The sequence below is a fragment of the Mixophyes fleayi genome, chromosome 1 (assembly GCF_038048845.1).
Source record: "Mixophyes fleayi isolate aMixFle1 chromosome 1, aMixFle1.hap1, whole genome shotgun sequence".
NCBI classification, from domain to species: domain Eukaryota; kingdom Metazoa; phylum Chordata; class Amphibia; order Anura; family Limnodynastidae; genus Mixophyes; species Mixophyes fleayi.
Window position 1 is genome coordinate 302,077,330 of NC_134402.1, and position 22,300 is coordinate 302,099,629.

A 22,300-nucleotide genomic window follows, 5' to 3' on the forward strand; every position below is an offset into this window, starting at 1 on the left:
TGCTAATTGTCATTGCTGAAATAGAAATAATAGAGCTGGCAGTCTTTTTCTAAATTTGCAGTCACATTATACTGTGTTATATAGCTAACACACCAATAGGACAGCTCTATTGCTGATTATCATTACTGAAATAGAAATGATAGGGCTGGCAGTCTTGTTCTAAATCTGCAGCCACATTGTACTGTGTTATATAGCTAACACACCAGCAGGACAGCTCCATTGCTAATTGTCATTGCTGAAATAGAAATAATAGAGCTGGCAGTCTTGTTCTAAATCTGCAGCCACATTGTGCTGTGTTATATAGCTAACACACCAACAGAACAGCTTCATTGCTCCATTGTTAATTGTCATTGCTGAAATAGAAATAATAGGGCTGGCAGTCTTGTTCTAAATCTGCAGTCACATTGTACTGTGATTTATAGCTAACACACAAACAGGAGAGCTCCATTACTTCATTGCTAATTGTCATTACTGAAATAGAAATAATAGGGTTGGCAGTGTTCTTCAAAATCTGCAGTTACATTGTACTGTGCCATAGCTCACCCAGAAATAGGAGAGGTGGCAGTGTTTAATGCTGAAACAGAAATTCAAATATTAGGGCTGTCAGTGTTCTTAGAAGTCTCCAGTAACATTCTACTGTGCCATAGCTCATACAGAAACAAGGGGGGTGGCAGTGTCCTTGTCACTCTCCAGTCTTTAGTCACATTGTTCTTGTCACTCTTCAGTCTCAGTCATGATGATACAAATCCCTCTACCTCATTTGCTAAAGCCTATGTTCAAGTGCATAGTGATTTTAAGTCAGGGAAACAAAAATGTACATAAAAAGCTTGTACCTTTTTAAAGAAAAAACTCCTCTCTAATACAGGTGAAAGTTTACTGTAGAAAAACATAAAATTGCCAACATGCCCTTCTACCAAAAATATTACCAAGCATACCAGCATCAGCTAGCTCCCTTCTCTCGGCTAAATCTCAGCACCTGCAATCTACACTGTCGTCATATTTACCCTCATCAGTGTGTACATCATCCTCCAACAAAACTAATTAATTCCCGCTGGAATCCACCATCACAGAAGTCTGTGTACTTTAATGTATTTCTGGTAATGGCCTTCCTCATAGAATTTGTAGTTCTTTTTACAGCAGACCTGTCATGATTTTTGGGCAATTATTTTACACCACACCAAATGTCAAACTGTTGTGCAGACTCATCTGCATCCTCACTGGGTGTCTTGGGAAAGCTAAGAATTTTCCTAGCAGCATTTTCCAGAGAAACTGAAGGAGGAGACGTCATTGTGTCATGTACCACTTGAGCTGTCAGCAGGCTTGCTGACCAGGAGCTCATTGCATCTCTTGAGATCTGGGTCAGATGAAAAGAAAGAGAAAACAAAGCTCTTAAACCTAGGATCAAGCACACTTGCCAAAATGTAATGATCCGATTTCAAGATATTTATAACTCTTGGATCCTGGCGAAGTGAATAAAGTACTTAATCTAAAGTCCAACATAATTAGCAGAATTGCTTTGTTTCATTTTCTTCTTCAATTTCTCTTGCTGCTTTTCAAAAAGTCTAATTAGGGGAATCACTTGACTCAAGCTTACAGTGTCTGCACTCTCTTCACAGGTGAGTACTTCGAGTGATTTCAGCACTTTGCATAACACAGAAAGTATTCTCCACTTCGCTGGTCTAAAGTACATTTCCCCTAAATACTGCATTCTCCTACATGCTGTTGCAGAATGACGAAAATGACCCTAAATATTTTGGGACACAGACAGTATCTCCTGCATGTCATTGTCATTTTTTAAAAGTTCTGTACCACCAAGTTGATTGTGTGAACAAAACAGGGAATGTGATGGAATTCCCCCCTCTGTAATGCTCTAACAATGTTGGTGGCATTATCAGAAATGACATATCCTCAGGAGAGACATTCCTTAGTTTTTCAAACAGGTTGTCAGCAGTATTACCTCTGACCTGTGCCTTGTTTCGTCTCTGATAAACACCTCTCACTCCCGCCTACAAAACTTTTCCCGTGCTGCTCCCCACTTATGTAATTGCCTACCATGCTCAATCAGACTTTCCCACAGCCTTCAAATCTTTAGATGCTTTTTGAAAACACATCTCTTCTTTAGAGGTGACCTTATCCTCGATAACACTATTCACACTAATGCACCCTCACAACTATCCCTATCTCCACTCTGAGCCACCTTACCTCTACTGACTGTGACTTTACAATGCTACAAATGCCTAGACAACTGTTGTCAGGATTTGTGTAAAAATAATTCCACACATAAGAGGTGGATTTTTTGGTCTTATGCCCAGGGGTGACAATGGCTTTCTTATTATCACTGGCAAGAACTGCTCCCACTGGTGTATGACTTGCCACAGTAGTGTTCATTAATAGCACTGTTTGCTTAGGTGCCTTAAACCCATTGTTAGCTTGTTTAGCGGGGGCCCTAATAAACCAAGCAATTCAGCCATAAAAGTTGCACTCTTGGTGCTGGAGCACTTGCTTTGTTAAACTGTACATGTCCTTTTCAATATCTTACATAAGGGTGGATGGAAGGGCCCAAGGACAATTCCATCTTGCACCACTTTGTTTCCTAGATTTGCTATGAACTGCTTTCTAGAAAATACAGATCCAAAACTAAAACCAAAACACACAAGGGTGGTTTTACCAAAACCAAAACCAAAGCACAAAGTTAATCCAGATCTTAAACCAAAACCAAAACACGGGGTCAGTGAACATCTCTACATCAGCTTGTGCTGTTGAGATAAGTTTAGCTTTTTTATTTTTGGTTCATGCTTTGAAAGTTTTTTAAGCAAAATTAAAAGAGAATTTTCTACACCATGGATTGTGCTTTATTTTAGAAACATGTTTAACCCTGGAGATTGTAAAATGTGAAGGGGAAATTGCTGATAGAATATATACTTGGTGTGTGAAAGAAGCTTAACAAAGCATTGCTGCTAAAGGTGTTTGATACAGGAGGAGCCTATTGGACTGTGATTGCCTGACTGTAACATCTTTGGTGAATAGCTCACTGTATATTTGTGCACGGTTTGAAATTCGCTAGGAAATACCTGGTGGGGGCTCTGCTTTAGCTTTGGCAATATAAATGTAATGCTGTCGTAACTGTAAGCAATGCAAGAGACTACTACTTGACAGATTGCAGATCCTTTATTCATAGCTTCAGCAAGATAAGAAGAGAGTTTCTTAAAGTGAGCTAGATTTTCTGCATTGAGATTTAGTAACTGGAGGCAATCTAGAGCAAACCTTTCACCTTAGCCATCCCACTCTGACAATGAAATAAAGGGCCTGATTGTTACGAGCCGCGGCGGTGCCCAGCCGCCGCGACTCACTCACCCGCGTCCCGGCCGTCGCCATGGCGACCGGGACGTCATTTCCGGCCATAACCCGGCCGTTGCCGGGGCAACCAGCAGACGCTTCAGAGCTGCGTCCCAGCAATAGGAGGAAGCCGGGCGCAGCGTTCTACAGCCTGTGGGCTAATTAATATGGGCAGATTATAGGAGGCAATTACAGGCATTAGCCTGCAACTGTGCAGGCCAGGGGCAAGCCCTGATTGGCTCTATTAGTGACTGCTCTATTAACCTGCAGGAGTGTGTTTTACCTGTGATTGGTTCAGCTGGGTATTTAAGGCAATGAGGTCTGCTGCCTCATTGCCGGTTATAGCTTCTGTGCTCCAGTCTGCTGACCTGCTTGTTCCAGTTCCTGTATCCTGTATCTACGTTTGACTTCCCGTGTATGACCCTTGGCTTCGTATTGGACTTCGCTTGTGTTTCCTGTGACCCTGATCCTTGGCTTGTTTACCCGTTCCGCTACTTTGCCTGTGACCTCTGACCTCAGCTTGTTCATCATTACTGTTACCTGCTGCCGGCCTTTTACCTCTGCGTGGACCTGACTCTTCTTGCCTGGGTTCTCCCCAGCCGGTACACACTTCACGACCCTCTGTCAGTCTGCAGCCCAGTCTGTCCCCACCATCAGGGGCTCCAGTGAACACCTGACTGGCAGAGTAGACTCCGGGTTGTGTTGTGCCGGCTGGAGGGGTTCCTAACATTATAACCGGCCCACTCACGGAGACAAGATTAGGATGGATGCAAGTGGATCCACACCGTCTCCGGCACAAACCCTAGCAGGCCATGTTGAGTCTTTGTATCAGATGATGCAGGGATTGGCTGAGCGTATGTCTGTTCAAGAAGAAGCCACAAAAGCTTCACAATCTCCTCCAAATCCCATCTGTGAGCCCAAAATGAATTTACCGGATCGGTTCTCCGGAAATAGAACCTTGTTTCGGAACTTCAGGGAGAGCTGCAAGCTCTATTTTCGGATGAGACCCCGCTCCTCCGGTTCAGAGCAGCAACGAGTTGGGATTATTATTTCCCTTCTACAGGGTGACCCCCAGTCCTGGGCGTTTTCTTTGCCACAGACCAGTCCGGCCATGCAGTCCGTAGACTCCTTCTTTGAGGCATTGGGTTTACTGTATGATGACCCGGATCGAGTGGCCTCCGCGGAAGCTCACCTACGGTCCTTGAAACAAGGCAGACGGTCGGCAGAAGAATACTGCGCGGAATTCCGTAGATGGTCACCTGACAGTGGATGGAACGACCCTGCCTTACGTAGTCAGTTCCGTGTCGGCCTATCTGAACAGATTAAAGATTCGCTGGTGCAATACCCGTCTCCTAGCTCTCTGGAGGATCTGATGCACCTCTCCATTAAAATTGACAGGAGATATAAAGAGCGGAAAACTGAAAAAGGAAACGTCATCACCTCCATCCGCCTTCGTTCCTATCTCCCAGGATGGTGAGGAACCAATGCAATTGGGAGCATACCGTCTTTCCTCTGAGGAGAGAGACAGGAGACGGTCACAAGGCTTATGTTTATATTGTGGCGCAAGAGGCCACTTCTCCCGTTCTTGCCCAAACAAGTCGGGAAACGAGCATGCCTAAGGAACGAGGGGAGAGTTCACTTAGGTCTACAAATTGTCTCCCAGAAAAATGCACTATTGGTCCCTGCACAGCTCACGTTCAGTGCTCGTTCTACGAAACTATCAGCCTTCATTGACAGTGGAGCTGCTGGCAACTTCCTTGACATCGAGTTTGCCCGCTCTGCTGGGATTCCGCGGATTAAACTCCAATCTGCCATTACGGTATGTGGCTTAGATGGTAGTCCGTTGCCAGGCGGCAAAATTACTTGGGAGACCCCACCATTACAGTTGAACATTGGCGCTCTCCATTCGGAATCCATAGTCTTACGTCTTATCGAATGTCCTTCGGTTCCTTTAATTCTGGGCCACCCTTGGCTATCCTGCCATAACCCCGTCATGGATTGGGCAAAAGGAGAAATTGTCCAGTGGAGCCCCCATTGTACACAGTCTTGCTTAACACTACCTCTACGTATTATTCAGTCTATTCCGGAGCAGCTCCCTTCTCAGTATCATGACTACTGGGATGTTTTCTCCAAAAAGGCTGCTGACACACTACCTCCGCACCGCAATTTCGACTGTGCCATTGAGCTCATTCCGGGCTCTAAATTACCCAAGGGACGCTTGTATCCTCTCTCTGGTCCAGAGACCAAATCCATGCAGGAGTATATTGACGAAAACTTGGAGAAGGGCTTCATCAGGCCATCCAAGTCCCCAGTAGGAGCGGGGTGTTTCTTTGTACCCAAGAAGGACGGTGGACTCAGACCCTGTATCGATTATCGAGGGCTGAACCTTATTACGGTTAAGAACACCTACCCCCTTCCCCTCATCTCCGTTCTTTTTGATCAATTAAGAGGAGCCACTATCTTCACAAAAATTGATCTTCGTGGGGCCTATAATCTCATACGTATTAGAGCAGGTGATGAGTGGAAGACGGCTTTCAACACGCTCTCGGGCCATTACGAATACCTGGTCATGCCGTTTGGCCTTAGTAAAGCTCCTGCCGTATTTCAGGACTTGATTAATGAGGTGTTACGTGAGTTCCTGGGACACTTTGTTGTTGTTTACTTAGACGACATCCTCATATATTCAAAATCGTTGTCTGTGCACCAGGGTCATGTCAGACAAATCCTACAGAAATTACGGGAACATCACCTCTACGCTAAACTCGAGAAATGCGAGTTCGAGGTCCAGAAGGTATCCTTCCTCGGTTATCTAATCTCCTCAGAAGGTTTCTCCATGGACCCAACCAAGGTCCAAGCAATTCTGGATTGGATACAACCGAATAACCTCAAGGCGGTCCAGAGATTCCTGGGATTCGCCAATTACTACAGGAGGTTTATTGGCGGCTTTGCTGATATCGTGGCTCCTATCGTCACCTTGACCCGCAAAGGAGGTGATCCAACTGTTTGGTCACAACAGGCAATAAATGCATTCAAAACCCTGAAGAAAGCTTTTGTGTCTGCTCAGGTTCTCAGACATCCGGATCCTAGGGTACCGTTTGTTCTAGAGGTAGATGCGTCTGACGTCGGTGCTGGGGCCGTCTTGTCACAAAAAGACCCCCAGACCCACCGCTTACATCCATGTGCCTTTTTTTCCCGTCAGTTCTCATCAGCGGAAACCAACTATGACGTGGGAAACCGAGAATTGCTGGCAATTAAATGGGCCTTTGAGGAATGGCGGCACTGGTTGGAAGGCGCTGCACACCAGATCTCCGTTATAACGGATCATAAAAACTTACAGTATATACAGTCAGCCAAACGTCTGAACCCCCGACAGGCTCGGTGGTCGCTGTTCTTCACTCGGTTCAACTTTATTATCACCTATCGTCCTGGTTCCAAAAATATTCAAGCGGACGCCCTGTCTAGAAGTTTCCTGGCACATCATGCTCCGGTCACCTGCCCAGAGCCTATTGTTCCTGTGTCTATGATTCATGCCGGATTAACTCAAGATTTGAGCTGTACTGTCACTCACCGGACTGTGAGTGCTTCTTCCCGGACTATTAGGAACCGTGGACGTCCTCTATCCTGAGGGACTGCGCATGCGCAGCCCTTTCCAAACCTTCAGTGTATGTTCCTTTAACTTAATTGGCAGATCAGGCAACCTCCCTATATTAAGCACCTGTGGTCAACACCACGTTGCCTGATCTTGGAGTCTCATTCCCCATGAGTCTCTGAAGGTGTTCCTGTGTTTCCTCGTTTATTCAGCCCAGCTGATTCCTGTGGTTTCCAAACCACTTCTACCTCTGTGGTTTCCAAACCACTTCTACTACTGTGGTTCCCATACCACTTCTACCATCTACTGTATCATCGTGACTGTGAGCTGATTCCTATCCGCTGCCTCCGTGCACTACAGTCTTCTAACCACTTCTACTCTACCATTTATTATTGGGACTGTTAGCTGATGCCTATCCGCTGCCTCCGTGCACTACAGTCTTCAACCTGCAACTCGTCTGTGTTTCATCATCGTGACTGCTAGCTGATTCCTATCCGCTGCCTCCGTGCACTACAGTCTTCAACCTGCAACTCGTCTGTGTTTCATCATCGTGACTGCTAGCTGATTCCTATCCGCTGCCTCCGTGCACTACAGGCTTCAACCTGCAACTCGTCTGTGTTTCATCATCGTGACTGTTTGGCTGATTTCTATCCGCTGCCTCCGTGCGCTTCAGTCTTCAGCCCTTGTCAACCCTCCCGTGTTTCCTTGAGTCTGCTGCCACTATTGCTACCCGCTACTCTCCGTGATCAACTGTTCCAGTTCAACTCTGCTCTGGTGTCCCATCGTTACTGCACCTGCTGGTTGCTATTGGCTACCTCCGTGTTCCCGCAGAGACCCGCTGCTGTTACTTCTCAGCGCTACGCATCCATCTACTGCTGATCCGCTCTCCACGCCTTCCTGGGTTCCCTGCTGGTCTACCTACCTGTGCGCTGCACCTGCTAGACCACCGCTTCACCCATCCAGGGACTTTGCATCCTGCCGGCCTCCTGCCGTTCAGGTATCTCTGCACTTCTGTCTGACTGCCTTCTCCTGAACCACGGTATGCATACTTCCCATTGACTGTGCTGTGTATTGCATACCTTGCTGGACTGTGTTGGTTCTCCTCTGGAGTGTACTATCCGCTGAGTCTATTGCCATCATTGACTGTGTTATCTCATGCTGGATTACTTCAAGAGACTTTCTATATTGACAGTGTTGTTCAGTCATTTATACATTTATATTGTGCATATTACTGTGGATCAAAGTCAAGGTGCCCGTGTATATATTGTGTTGCAGTCTCTCCCCGTGCACCTCCTCACATATATATTCAGTGGTACAACTTGCTAGTGGCAGACCACTGACCCCTGTTTCCAGTTTCACCTGCTCCAGTATCCTCTCACATAGCAGTGGTACAACTTGCTAACGCAGACCACTGACTCCCCGGATACCTCCACTTGGATTCCATTCCTTCACTCAGACAGCGGTACAACTTGCTATCCGCAGACCGCTGACTCTCATCACCTCCTCGTTTCTGTTGGACATTCCTCCTCACTATAGCAGTGGTACAACTTGCTACCGCAGACCACTGACTACCTTCACGTGTCCTTTGTCCATACAGTTCCTCGTGTATTACTACCTCCATATTGCCAGTGCTGCTAGTCATAGACTTTCCTGAGCATCTCATCATCTGCTATTTCCTGTTCCGTGATCACCCTGCTACCAGAGTACCATATTACCACCTATACTGCTCTGGTAAGCCTATCACCTGGTGATCCCTGGGTAAAGACTCCTAGTGCCCGTGACAGTAAGATCAGGCCATGACAGACCCAGATACGGAACCTACCGCTAAGGAGATGCTGCAGCATCTGGTCAGCCGTGTGGAGCAACAGGATGCTCGCCAACAGCTGTTACTTCAATGTTACCAATCATTAACCTCCCAAGGAACATCTGGACAGACTGTTACAGCTAATATTGAAGCTCCTGTGCTTTCCTCCGTTTCCCCAGTGCCATCCCAGGTGTCTACAGCTCCTACGCTTCACCTGCCTACTCCGTCAAAATATGACGGGGACCCCAAAACTTGTAGAGGTTTCCTTAACCAATGTTCAGTCCATTTTGAACTCCAACCTCAAAATTTTTCTACCCATCGTTCCAGAGTGGCCTATCTTATCTCATTGTTTTCGGGACAAGCCCTGGCTTGGGCCTCCCCCCTGTGGGAAAGAAACGATCCAATTCTACAAGATAGTGCCAAATTCATTTCCACGTTCCGAAGTGTGTTCGATGAACCAGGTCGTGTGACCTCCGCTGCTTCCAGCATTCTTCGTTTGCGACAAGGCTCCCATACAGTAGGACAGTATGTCATTCAATTTAGGATCTTAGCCTCTGAACTTCAGTGGAACACTGAAGCATTAGTTGCCGCCTTCTGGCAGGGGCTCTCCGATAAAATTAAAGATGCACTGACTACCCAAGAGCTTCCTTCGTCACTAGAAGATTTGATCTCTCTTTGCCATCGTGTAGATATGAGATTTCGTGAAAGAGAGTCTGAGAAAACAACAGCTGTCAAAGCACCTCTTCGTTTAAACCCTCAATTTCGTCCAGCTCCATCCTCTGTGATTCCCATGGAGATAGGACGTTCCAAATTATCTTCAGAGGAAAGGAAACGAAGAGTAAAGAATAGACTCTGTATCTATTGTGCTGATTCCACGCATATGCTCAGCTCTTGCCCTAAGAGATCGGGAAATGCCAGGCCCTAACTAGTTCTGGAGAGGTGAAGTTAGGGTCCCTGGAGTCCTCTCCATTGTCTATGAAATCTAAAGTCTGCGCTTTTGATGTTACGATTTCCTTTGCTACCAAATCCTTTGAGTCACAGGCATTGATTGATTCCGGAGCAGCAGGAAATTTCATTTCTAAATCACTAGTGAATCAATGGTCCCTACCAGTGATCACTTTAAAAACACCCATTACTGTGACGGCTATAGATGGATCACGCCTCATCAATGGTCTCATCACCCAGAGTACGTCTCCAGTAACCCTTCAGATTGGTGTACTACACCATGAAGAAATTTCGTTTTTAATTCTTCCAGTTACGACAAGTCCGATTGTCTTAGGCCTTCCATGGCTTCAGTGTCACTCTCCCCAGATTGACTGGCGCACCCCTCAAGTTACGTCTTGGGGGTCTGAATGTCACCATCGTTGTCTCTCTCAAGTTATTCCTCTTAAAGTACAGCGATCTTCCATCTCATCTTCCTCCCCGGGACTCCCTCCTCAGTATGCTTCATTTGCCGATGTGTTTGATAAAGCTCAGTCTGAACGTCTTCCTCCTCATCGTTCTTGGGATTGTCCGATCGACCTTCTACCTGGCAAGACTCCTCCCAGGGGTCGGGTCTATCCTCTCTCGTTACCTGAAACTCAAGCCACATCTGAGTACATACAGGAGAATCTCCAGCGTGGGTTCATTCGACCTTCCACCTCTCCCGCTGGAGCTGGGTTCTTCTTCGTCAAAAAGAAGGATGGATCATTACGCCCTTGTATAGATTTTCGTGGACTCAACGCCATTACTATCAAGAATCGGTATCCCATTCCGCTGATCACTGAGCTATTTGATCGCATCAAGGGAGCTCGGATATTTACTAAGTTGGATCTTCGTGGTGCCTACAATTTAATTAGAATCCGTTCCGGTGACAAATGGAAGACCGCGTTTAACACCAGAGATGGGCATTACGAATATTTAGTAATGCCCTTCGGGCTGTGTAATGCCCCCGCTGTTTTCCAGGGTTTCATCAATGAGATCTTTCGGGACTTATTATATGTATGTGTCGTTGTCTACCTAGACGACATATTGATCTTCTCACAGGACCTGCCTTCTCATCACCAACATGTGGCAGAGGTCCTCTCCAGACTACGGAAAAACTCGTTGTTCTGTAAATTGGAAAAATGTTCATTCGAGTTACCCCAGATTCCATTCTTGGGGTATATAGTTTCCGGAGTTGGCCTGAAGATGGATCCAGACAAAGTAAATGCTGTACTACATTGGCCTCAGCCAACTACTCTTCGTGCCATCCAGCGTTTTTTAGGTTTTGCCAATTACTATAGACGCTTCATTCAAGACTTCTCATCCATTGCATCTCCCATTGTGGCCCTAACTCGGAAAGGGGCTAATACTAAGCAATGGTCATCTGAGGCTCTCCAAGCCTTTCAAATCCTCAAAGAGGCCTTCTCGTCTGCTCCCATTCTGCGACAGCCTGATGTGACACTCCCCTTCTTCCTAGAAGTAGATGCCTCTAATGTGGGCTTAGGAGCTATTCTCTCCCAACGCTCGGAGCAACAAAAATTACATCCTTGTGCCTTCTACTCTCGGGGTCTTCTGCCCGCAGAGAAAAATTATACTATCGGGGACAAGGAGTTGCTGGCCATCAAAGCTGCATTAGAGGAATGGAGATACTTGTTGGAAGGAGCTCGCCATCCGGTGACGATCTTCACGGATCATAAGAACTTGTCATATTTGCAATCTGCTCAATGCTTGAACCCTCGTCAAGCAAGATGGTCTCTTTTCTTTTCCCGTTTTGAATTAATTATAACCTTCAAACCAGCCGCTAAGAACAAGAAAGCTGACGCTCTATCTCGAGCTTTTGTGACGTCCTCTGATGTAGAAGAGGTTCCCAACCATGCTATTCTAGACCCCAAATGTATTTCTCTGGCTGCTTCATCCACCAAAATGCTACCATTTGGGAAGACCCTTGTGCCTCCTACTCTGAGGAGGAAAATCCTTTCGTGGTTCCATGCCTCTCGTTTTTCTGGACACGCCGGTGAACACAAGACCTTTGAGATTCTCTCTCGTAGTTACTGGTGGCCTTCAATGAGGAGAGACGTCAAAGAGTTTATTGCTTCCTGTGATTTATGTTCTCAGTTCAAATCCTCCCGCAGAACTCCAGCAGGGTTGCTGCGACCACTACCCATTCCGTCCAAGCCTTGGACCCATATTAGTATGGATTTCGTTACTGATTTGCCACCAAGTAAGAATCACAATACTATTTGGGTAGTGGTAGACAGATTTTCGAAGATGGCCCATTTCGTCCCTCTGTCCGGTTTACCTTCCTCGTCTACTCTGGCTGAACATTTCATTAAAGAAATCTTCCGCATCCATGGATGTCCGTCTGAGATTGTGTCGGATAGAGGAGTACAATTCGTTTCCAGATTCTGGCGGGCCCTTTGTAAAACCTTGGGCATACGATTAGCACTCTCATCGTCTTACCATCCGCAATCTAACGGACAAACGGAACGAGTCAATCAAGATCTTGAGACTTTTATTAGGATGTTCTCTTCAGCCAACCAAGACAACTGGGTAGAATTGCTCCCTTGGGCTGAATTCGCCCATAACAACATGTACCATGAGTCATCATCCAAAACTCCATTCTTTGTGGTCTACGGTCACCATCCGTCTTTTCCGGAATTTCCTGCCCTCCCGCCCACCCAAGTTCCTGCTGTGTAGACTGCTTGTCAAACCTTCAAAAATATCTGGTCTCAGGTCAAAACCTGTTTAAAGAAGACATCTAATAAATATAAGTCTTTCGCAGATAAGAAGAGGCGGGCTATTCCACCACTAAAAATTGGAGATCGTGTCTGGTTATCTACCAAAAATATTCGTTTGAAGGTTCCATCTATGAAATTCGCCCCTCGTTTTATTGGTCCATATAGGATCATTCAAGTTATCAATCCAGTATGTGTTAAACTTCTTCTTCCTAAGAATCTTCGGATTTCCAATGCCTTCCATGTGTCCTTACTCAAACCTCTTATTATCAATCGTTTCTCGACTCCTCCCTCAGCACCGCAGCCAGTTCAAGTTCATCAGGAGGAGGATTTCGAGATTACTGAGGTATTGGATGCAAAAATTTCGCGAGGAGTCCTCCGTTTCCTCGTTCATTGGAAGGGCTTTGGTCCTGAAGAGCGTTCATGGATCAAAGCTGAAGATCTTAATGCTCCTTCCCTTCTGAAGAAGTTTTATTCCAAAAATCCGGACAAGCCCGGTTCCAGGCGTTCTGTGCCCACCTTTAAAAGGGGGGGTACTGTCACTCACCGGACTGTGAGTGCTTCTTCCCGGACTATTAGGAACCGTGGACGTCCTCTATCCTGAGGGACTGCGCATGCGCAGCCCTTTCCAAACCTTCAGTGTATGTTCCTTTAACTTAATTGGCAGATCAGGCAACCTCCCTATATTAAGCACCTGTGGTCAACACCACGTTGCCTGATCTTGGAGTCTCATTCCCCATGAGTCTCTGAAGGTGTTCCTGTGTTTCCTCGTTTATTCAGCCCAGCTGATTCCTGTGGTTTCCAAACCACTTCTACCTCTGTGGTTTCCAAACCACTTCTACTACTGTGGTTCCCATACCACTTCTACCATCTACTGTATCATCGTGACTGTGAGCTGATTCCTATCCGCTGCCTCCGTGCACTACAGTCTTCTAACCACTTCTACTCTACCATTTATTATTGGGACTGTTAGCTGATGCCTATCCGCTGCCTCCGTGCACTACAGTCTTCAACCTGCAACTCGTCTGTGTTTCATCATCGTGACTGCTAGCTGATTCCTATCCGCTGCCTCCGTGCACTACAGTCTTCAACCTGCAACTCGTCTGTGTTTCATCATCGTGACTGCTAGCTGATTCCTATCCGCTGCCTCCGTGCACTACAGGCTTCAACCTGCAACTCGTCTGTGTTTCATCATCGTGACTGTTTGGCTGATTTCTATCCGCTGCCTCCGTGCGCTTCAGTCTTCAGCCCTTGTCAACCCTCCCGTGTTTCCTTGAGTCTGCTGCCACTATTGCTACCCGCTACTCTCCGTGATCAACTGTTCCAGTTCAACTCTGCTCTGGTGTCCCATCGTTACTGCACCTGCTGGTTGCTATTGGCTACCTCCGTGTTCCCGCAGAGACCCGCTGCTGTTACTTCTCAGCGCTACGCATCCATCTACTGCTGATCCGCTCTCCACGCCTTCCTGGGTTCCCTGCTGGTCTACCTACCTGTGCGCTGCACCTGCTAGACCACCGCTTCACCCATCCAGGGACTTTGCATCCTGCCGGCCTCCTGCCGTTCAGGTATCTCTGCACTTCTGTCTGACTGCCTTCTCCTGAACCACGGTATGCATACTTCCCATTGACTGTGCTGTGTATTGCATACCTTGCTGGACTGTGTTGGTTCTCCTCTGGAGTGTACTATCCGCTGAGTCTATTGCCATCATTGACTGTGTTATCTCATGCTGGATTACTTCAAGAGACTTTCTATATTGGCAGTGTTGTTCAGTCATTTATACATTTATATTGTGCATATTACTGTGGATCAAAGTCAAGGTGCCCGTGTATATATTGTGTTGCAGTCTCTCCCCGTGCACCTCCTCACATATATATTCAGTGGTACAACTTGCTAGTGGCAGACCACTGACCCCTGTTTCCAGTTTCACCTGCTCCAGTATCCTCTCACATAGCAGTGGTACAACTTGCTAACGCAGACCACTGACTCCCCGGATACCTCCACTTGGATTCCATTCCTTCACTCAGACAGCGGTACAACTTGCTATCCGCAGACCGCTGACTCTCATCACCTCCTCGTTTCTGTTGGACATTCCTCCTCACTATAGCAGTGGTACAACTTGCTACCGCAGACCACTGACTACCTTCACGTGTCCTTTGTCCATACAGTTCCTCGTGTATTACTACCTCCATATTGCCAGTGCTGCTAGTCATAGACTTTCCTGAGCATCTCATCATCTGCTATTTCCTGTTCCGTGATCACCCTGCTACCAGAGTACCATATTACCACCTATACTGCTCTGGTAAGCCTATCACCTGGTGATCCCTGGGTAAAGACTCCTAGTGCCCGTGACATGTACCTTACAAAGGTTCCAGAGGTTGGCTCCTGATAACACTCCGGCAGGATGTTTGTTTGTCCCAGTTCATCTAAGGAAGACAGTCCTTGCTGAGGCACACAACAGTCGGACTGCTGGGCATCCTGGAGTCTACAAAACACTGGAAATCCTTTCCCGTACTGTATGGTGGCCGTCTCTGTCTGCTGACGTCAAGAGTCACGTCCGGTCCTGTGAAGTTTGTGCCAGGAACAAAGTTCCCAGGACTCGCCCGGTAGGTCAGTTAGTTCCGTTGGCCGCCCCTGGTAAACCTTGGACACATCTGTCCATGGACTTTATAGTCGATCTGCCACCCTCTGCGGGACACAATACCATTTGGGTCGTGGTAGACCGGTTCAGCAAGATGGCGCATTTCATTCCACTCACTAGGCTTCCTACTGCTCGAGATTTGGCAGTCTTGTTCATTCAACACATTTTCCGCCTCCATGGACTCCCTACAGACATCGTCTCCGATCGGGGTTCCCAGTTCATAGCACAGTTCTGGAGATCATTCTGTACCCTCCTGGGAATCAAGGTCAGTTTATCATCTGCATACCACCCTCAGTCAAATGGGCAGACTGAAAGGGTTAACCAGTCCTTGGAGAAGTTCTTGCGATGCTACATATCGGAGTTCCATGACAACTGGTCCTCCTTGTTGCCCTGGGCAGAATTTGCCTGTAACAACTCCTGTCACTCATCCACGAAAACCTCTCCGTTCTTTTGCAATTATGGTTTCCACCCCAGATCTAACTCTTTGTATTCACTCCAGTCTGTTGGTATTCAGGAGATCCGTTCCACTGCCAGGGATCTCAGAGTTGTCTGGAAGAAAGTACATTCATCTTTAAAACAAGCCTCACTTGTTGCAAAAAAAAATTCGGACCGACACCGTACCCCCTGCTCCCTTAAGGTTGGCCAGAAAGTCTGGCTGTCTACAAAAAATATCAGGCTCAGACAACCTTGTAAGAAATTGGGTCCTAAGTTCATCGGGCCGTTTCTTATCATCAAGCAGGTGAACTCCGTCGCATTTAGGTTAAAAATTCCAGGCTCGTTAAGAATTCCAAACACCTTTCATTGTTCTCTATTGAAGCCAGTGCTTTATCCTGGTCAAGCCCAGTCTTCAAGTGTGCCTGGGAGAGGTTCCAGTGGGCCAAAAAAATTTGTGATTCAAAAGGTCCTTGATTCTAAAAATGTTCAAGGACAGGTGCATTTCCTTATACAATGGAGGAATCGCGGATTAGAAGAGCGATCTTGGGTTCCGCGGAGACAACTCCATGCCCCAAAGAAACTGAAGGAGTTCTTCAAAAAATTCCCTAGAAAACCAGGATGTCGGGGTCCCTCGACCCCTCCTCAAGGGGGGGGTACTGTTACGAGCCGCGGCGGTGCCCAGCCGCCGCGACTCACTCACCCGCGTCCCGGCCGTCGCCATGGCGACCGGGACGTCATTTCCGGCCATAACCCGGCCGTTGCCGGGGCAACCAGCAGACGCTTCAGAGCTGCGTCCCGGCAATAGGAGGAAGCCGGGCGCAGCGTTCTACAGCCTGTGGGCTAATTAATATGGGCAGATTATAGGAGGCAATTACAGGCATTAGCCTGCAACTGTGCAGGCCAGGGGCAAGCCCTGATTGGCTCTATTAGTGACTGCTCTATTAACCTGCAGGAGTGTGTTTTACCTGTGATTGGTTCAGCTGGGTATTTAAGGCAATGAGGTCTGCTGCCTCATTGCCGGTTATAGCTTCTGTGCTCCAGTCTGCTGACCTGCTTGTTCCAGTTCCTGTATCCTGTATCTACGTTTGACTTCCCGTGTATGACCCTTGGCTTCGTATTGGACTTCGCTTGTGTTTCCTGTGACCCTGATCCTTGGCTTGTTTACCCGTTCCGCTACTTTGCCTGTGATCTCTGACCTCAGCTTGTTCATCATTACTGTTACCTGCTGCCGGCCTTTTACCTCTGCGTGGACCTGACTCTTCTTGCCTGGGTTCTCCCCAGCCGGTACACACTTCACGACCCTCTGTCAGTCTGCAGCCCAGTCTGTCCCCACCATCAGGGGCTCCAGTGAACACCTGACTGGCAGAGTAGACTCCGGGTTGTGTTGTGCCGGCTGGAGGGGTTCCTAACACTGATGTAAAGTTGGATGCAATTTACACTTACATTGTAAGTGTCATCCTGTCAGTCAATACTTAGTAGCACAGATTTCTGGCAGAAAGTACAGTTTCCAAATGTTTCTTGAAGCCAGTTAAGTGTCTTTCTATTCTTGCTTTATGAGTTTTCTCCAACATTCCCTTGTAGAACTCTTCTGGCTCAGAATTAGTCTTAGGCCTTCTTGCATGTCTTACATGTTTGACATCTTTCTACAGATTTTCGATACTATTCACTTTCAATTTACGCATGTGGCAGTGGCACATTATCTTCTAGGATTTGCTAATATCTAGTTGAACCCATTCTTTGTTCCACCCAGACAATATCTCCTATGCCATTGGCTGCCACACATGTTAAATTGTCTGAAAATGATACAGCAAGATAAATTTGCAAGACAAGCATTGAATAACAGACATGCACACACAAAAAAAAAAAGATCAAGGTTTGTGTTTAATGATTGGCAAGCTTTTTCTTCAAAGCATCACCTGTTTTCCTCCCCATCTATCTTTTGGTATTTTGTTTAAAAAGTAAATTGTTTGTTATATAAATTAACAGTGTTCTAAATGTCTCCTTCTGACACTATTTCTAAGCAGATCATTTTTGTGCAAGCAATGCTGTGTTGCGGATCACTATTACAATGTTAGTTAAAAAAAATTAAATGTCCTATTTAGTGATATGTGGGTTCTGATTGTCATATGTGACCAGCCAATAAGCATTTATAGGAGGATACCACCCTTAGCTGGGATGGCAGTTACACTATGTGGGATTCAACTCACTCGGGTAGTCTATAATATGTCCAAAATAAGACTTTATTACAACAACACAACACCACAAGACATTCACAAGTTACAGGATAAATGGTAGCATGTATCCTCCAGCAGCCGCTTGCAGTCAGCTCTCCAAAGTAATAATCTTGGTTTCTTTCAGAGTCTTATCCTTCCACAATATTACCATTACCGATTAGCATAACAGTTATGGTGTCACTCAGCCTGGGTTAGTGGCTCACACCGACCCTGTCCTGGTAGGGTTTTCTTCCAGCGGCACCACGATGCCTGGCCCAGAGTCCTTTTAGCTTGTACATCAGGATTTTCAAAGCTAGAATCCCTCTGTTGGCATTCTCCTCTCCATATATTCTTCGCTGTATACACAGGAAGTAGGGTCAAATGTCTCAAACCTCCCCCTTACAGCAGGGGTCTCTCAGTCAACACTTTAGCTGCTAGACATACTGTCCCTGTTACCTTGATTATACAATGGAATGACTTGACTTAATTAGCTATTTTGGCTGAATACACTAAACATGGGGTTACAATATTACATCAGGCAATGAAACTACACGCTTACATGAAACAATAAGACTTTTGACACATTGTATCAGCAGTGTTACACCACCTGAATCTGTGATACATTTTGATGCAATTACATTTATATTGATACATATTGATACATTTCCCATTGCTATTTTAGCCAATATATTACTGTGGAGGCACATTGCCTTTCATTTTGAAGTTCTAACCTCATTACCTCTCAGATTACCTGTTGACCTAGCTAATTAACATGGGCTGCCAGCTAGTTAACTCAGACAGTGTTCTGATTACAAACCAAATCTGAGCTGCACCTCATAACAATGGACATTTGAGACAAATGGTAATTGCATTAGCTACACAAGCAAAATGACTGCTGCTGTCCTGTTATTTTCACACAGTATGGCAATATTCTTTATATTTATACTATATACAATATTGCAGGTAATAGCAAGAGTAAAATGTACCTAATAACATGAAATAATAATCTACATAATACACCAATGCTCTGGTGTATATACTTAGACTGGGCTAAGGAATAAAAAGTACATTAAAAAATGAGAAACAGGTGATGAATATAAAGTTCTCAGTCCAGTAGCACCCCATTTCCTCACAACTTATATTAGAGATTTTGATTGCCCTTCATGATCTTGCCTTGCCTTTGACAGTTCCTCATAACATTTATTTCTTAATGTTGTTTCTGACAGTGGAAATTCAAATCTGGGAGCATTTCAATATCTTAATATAACCTTCCCCTATTTTGTAACAGCCAATTCTGTTTATTATCTTTATTTGTCCTGAGTCAGCTCAGTGAATTCTTGAATTGTCTTCACCTAGCTTAATTGAAGCCAAACAAGGCAATCAAGTTTTGAAAGTTTAAAAAAGTATTAATCAATCAAATAGAGTACCCATGCTTTTGCATGCCATATTCATAGTTTTTTTTTTTACGAGCTGTTCAGCAAATAAATAAATAGAAATGCAGAGGTTGATTTAACTCATTTTTACTTAGAGCTTCAGTGAAACATGACATTTGTCCACGTTTTCTGCATGCAACTGAATACCATTCTCTAACTTTAGCATCAAAGAACATTCCATCACCAACAAACTCCTCCTTAGCCATTTGGGAAGGTTTTATTTTATATCATCGGAAGATTATCTAATCTGTCTATCAATCTGACTACCATAAGCAATCCTGACTTTATTTCCTTAATTGTCATATTTATTTTTACTTCTCTAGTATACTAAGTCACTAATCATTAACATTTTAGCTGACTTCATTGCTGCAGTGAACCTTTTAATATAAAGTTTTTCTTCTGCTACGTTGATGTGCTACTGGCAGTACCTGTAGAGAATCTTTTCCTTTGCTCAAAGTACTTGTAATGTTTGTTAGATTAAGGACATTGATGGATGAAAGTCTTTGAGAAACTTGACATTTTGCTTGCAGGAGGTAGTAGACAATGTTATAAGCAGATGGAACACGCAGGACACGGGGAGAATTAGCTGTTAGGTTCAGAGAACAATTTAGAGACACAAGTACATTCTCATCAGTGATGAGAATAAAAAAGTCAAAAACACATGGCTGTTGAACTTATCCTGAGGATGAAGATTTTTACAGAGGGAGCCAATGTTGCTTTGCCGAGAATTTAATGTCAATAGGTCTTCTGTTCCCAGTTCTGAAATTTGTGCATTTTTCTCCTATGTTGCTTCTATTTTTATATCCAGTAATTTTACAAAGATAGCCAAAGAACTAAAGGAAAACACATAGAATTTACAGACGTAAATATCTACTTTGAGATTAAATAAAAAGTTATTAACATTCGTACTAATGAAGGAAAATACATTTATGTAAACATCTTATTGAATATAAATTAAATTAACTGACATATTCTACAGTCACTTGCCATGTATACAAATTACAAATAATATTTATTTTCTTATAGTTAAACCAGACATTTTTTGTAGCTAGAACACCTGATTTAACTCTATACAGTACTTCTCTAAACAGGAACAACATAAATGAAAAAACAGTTTCTCAAAAAGCCACACAAATAGTAAAAATTACATTTGCAAATGGATTTTTGCTTTGTCATTAAAATAAATGCCCGAGTACTCTTAGATGGTAATTTAGCTTATAGATTCTGAACATACACATACTATATTGGGTCTGTTATGTCAAATATTGCTTGTACAGCTTTTGCAAGTGGAAATATTTTAATGGGAATCTAGTGTAACACTATATTTTAATAGATGCAGAAAGCTGGACGACTTAGTAGAAGAGCAGGAGAGTGACAGGTGGCATGCAATCAGTGCTATACCCGCTTGTAATAGGGATGCTAGTGGTGTGCACCATAGCAAGACAGGAGGAGGCATGTCATAGCCTTGGGCATTGAAGCAATATACTTGGTGCTGCACTCAGTTTTCTATGTAATTTTTTACACACCAAGAACACTAATTTGCTGAATAAGAAAAATAACAATGTAGTATAGTGTATTACCCTAAATCTGTGTTACCTTAAAAAACTGCTTTTGTTAAGACAGTAGTAAGATATTTGGACTTTTGTATTCAACGGTGTTGTTCTTTCTACAACTCTCCGTAATACATATAATCTAAGCCTACACAATCACCTTAATCACAACACTGCTTCCCACAAGACTAGTACAGTCATCTTCTGAAATACAGCACATATATATTATTTTATCCCCACTTACCTCAAAAATGAAGTGATCCTGGACAAGCTGTAGATGAAAACTGAATACAATAAGGTACCAGGCACTAGTTAAAAAGCTTAAAAACTAAAAGAGTCCCCAATGCCTACCACTCACCGCCAGAGATATTAATAGAAGAATGCAGCTAAATGAGAAGAATGAGGCTAAATGGAACACTGTCTGGGTGTTCCAAAGAGATGTCAGACAGCCACACAATTCACTGTTCAGAGAGGACATGTATTCACTTCCTGTCTGAGCAGCAAGCAGCATGCAATGGAGCCACATAAGGGCTACCACATCTACTGATAAGTTAAGGCAATAAGAGAGAAATGGAGAAGGCTGCAATAAGAGAGAAATGGAGAAGGCTGCCATAAGACAGCCATGAAGGGAGCTTCAATTAGACAGCCATGAAGGGGGAAGCAATGAGAGAAGTTTGAAAAGGGCAGCAAGGAGAGAGACATGGAGGAGGCAGCATTTAAATAGACATGGAGGGGGCAGCAATGAGAGAGGCATGGAGGAGGCTGAAATGAGAAAGATGTGGAGGGGGCAGAAATGAGTGAGATATGGAGGGGTAGCAATGAGAGTGTCATGGAGGGGACAGCAATGAGATAGACATGGAGGGGCAGCAATAAGAAAGACATGGAAGGGACAGCAAAGAGACAGACATGAAGAGGACAACAATGAGAGAGGCATGGAGGGGGGAGCAATGAAAGAGACATGGATGGGGCAGCAATGAGAGCGGTATGGATAGGGGCAGCAGTGAAAAAGACATGGAGGGAACAGCAAAGAGATAGACATGGAGGGGGCAACAATGATAGAGGCATTGAGGAGGCAGCAATGGGAGAGGCATGCAGGGTGCAGCAATGAGAGAGACATGAAGGGGGCAGCAAGGAGAGAGAAATGCAGGGGGCAATGAGTGAGATAAGAGGGGAAAATGAGAGAAAAATGAGTGGGGCAATGAGATAGATACTTGAGGGGCAATAGGAGAGATACAAGCAGGTCAATATGAGATATACAAGGAGGCAATGAAAGAGATATGAGGTGATCACCCAAACCCTTATTCCAGCTTTGATTATGGTGCACAGTTTAGAAGAAGCATATTAACTTCTGATAGTTAGTAAATGCTAGTAATCAACATAATGTGGAAGTTAAATAATTGAATGAAGTTGGCTAAATTAATTCATTTTGGTTTACCGTGCAATTGTGATTAGAACGCCACATATGATGACGCAATCGCATGGATTATTTACACACATACACTTACATTCACACTTACACTTGTAAATAGTACATATTAATTAAAGTTCCAACTCACATCACTTTTTTAGTAAAGGTTTTTTATGCAAAATATAAATTTACATTA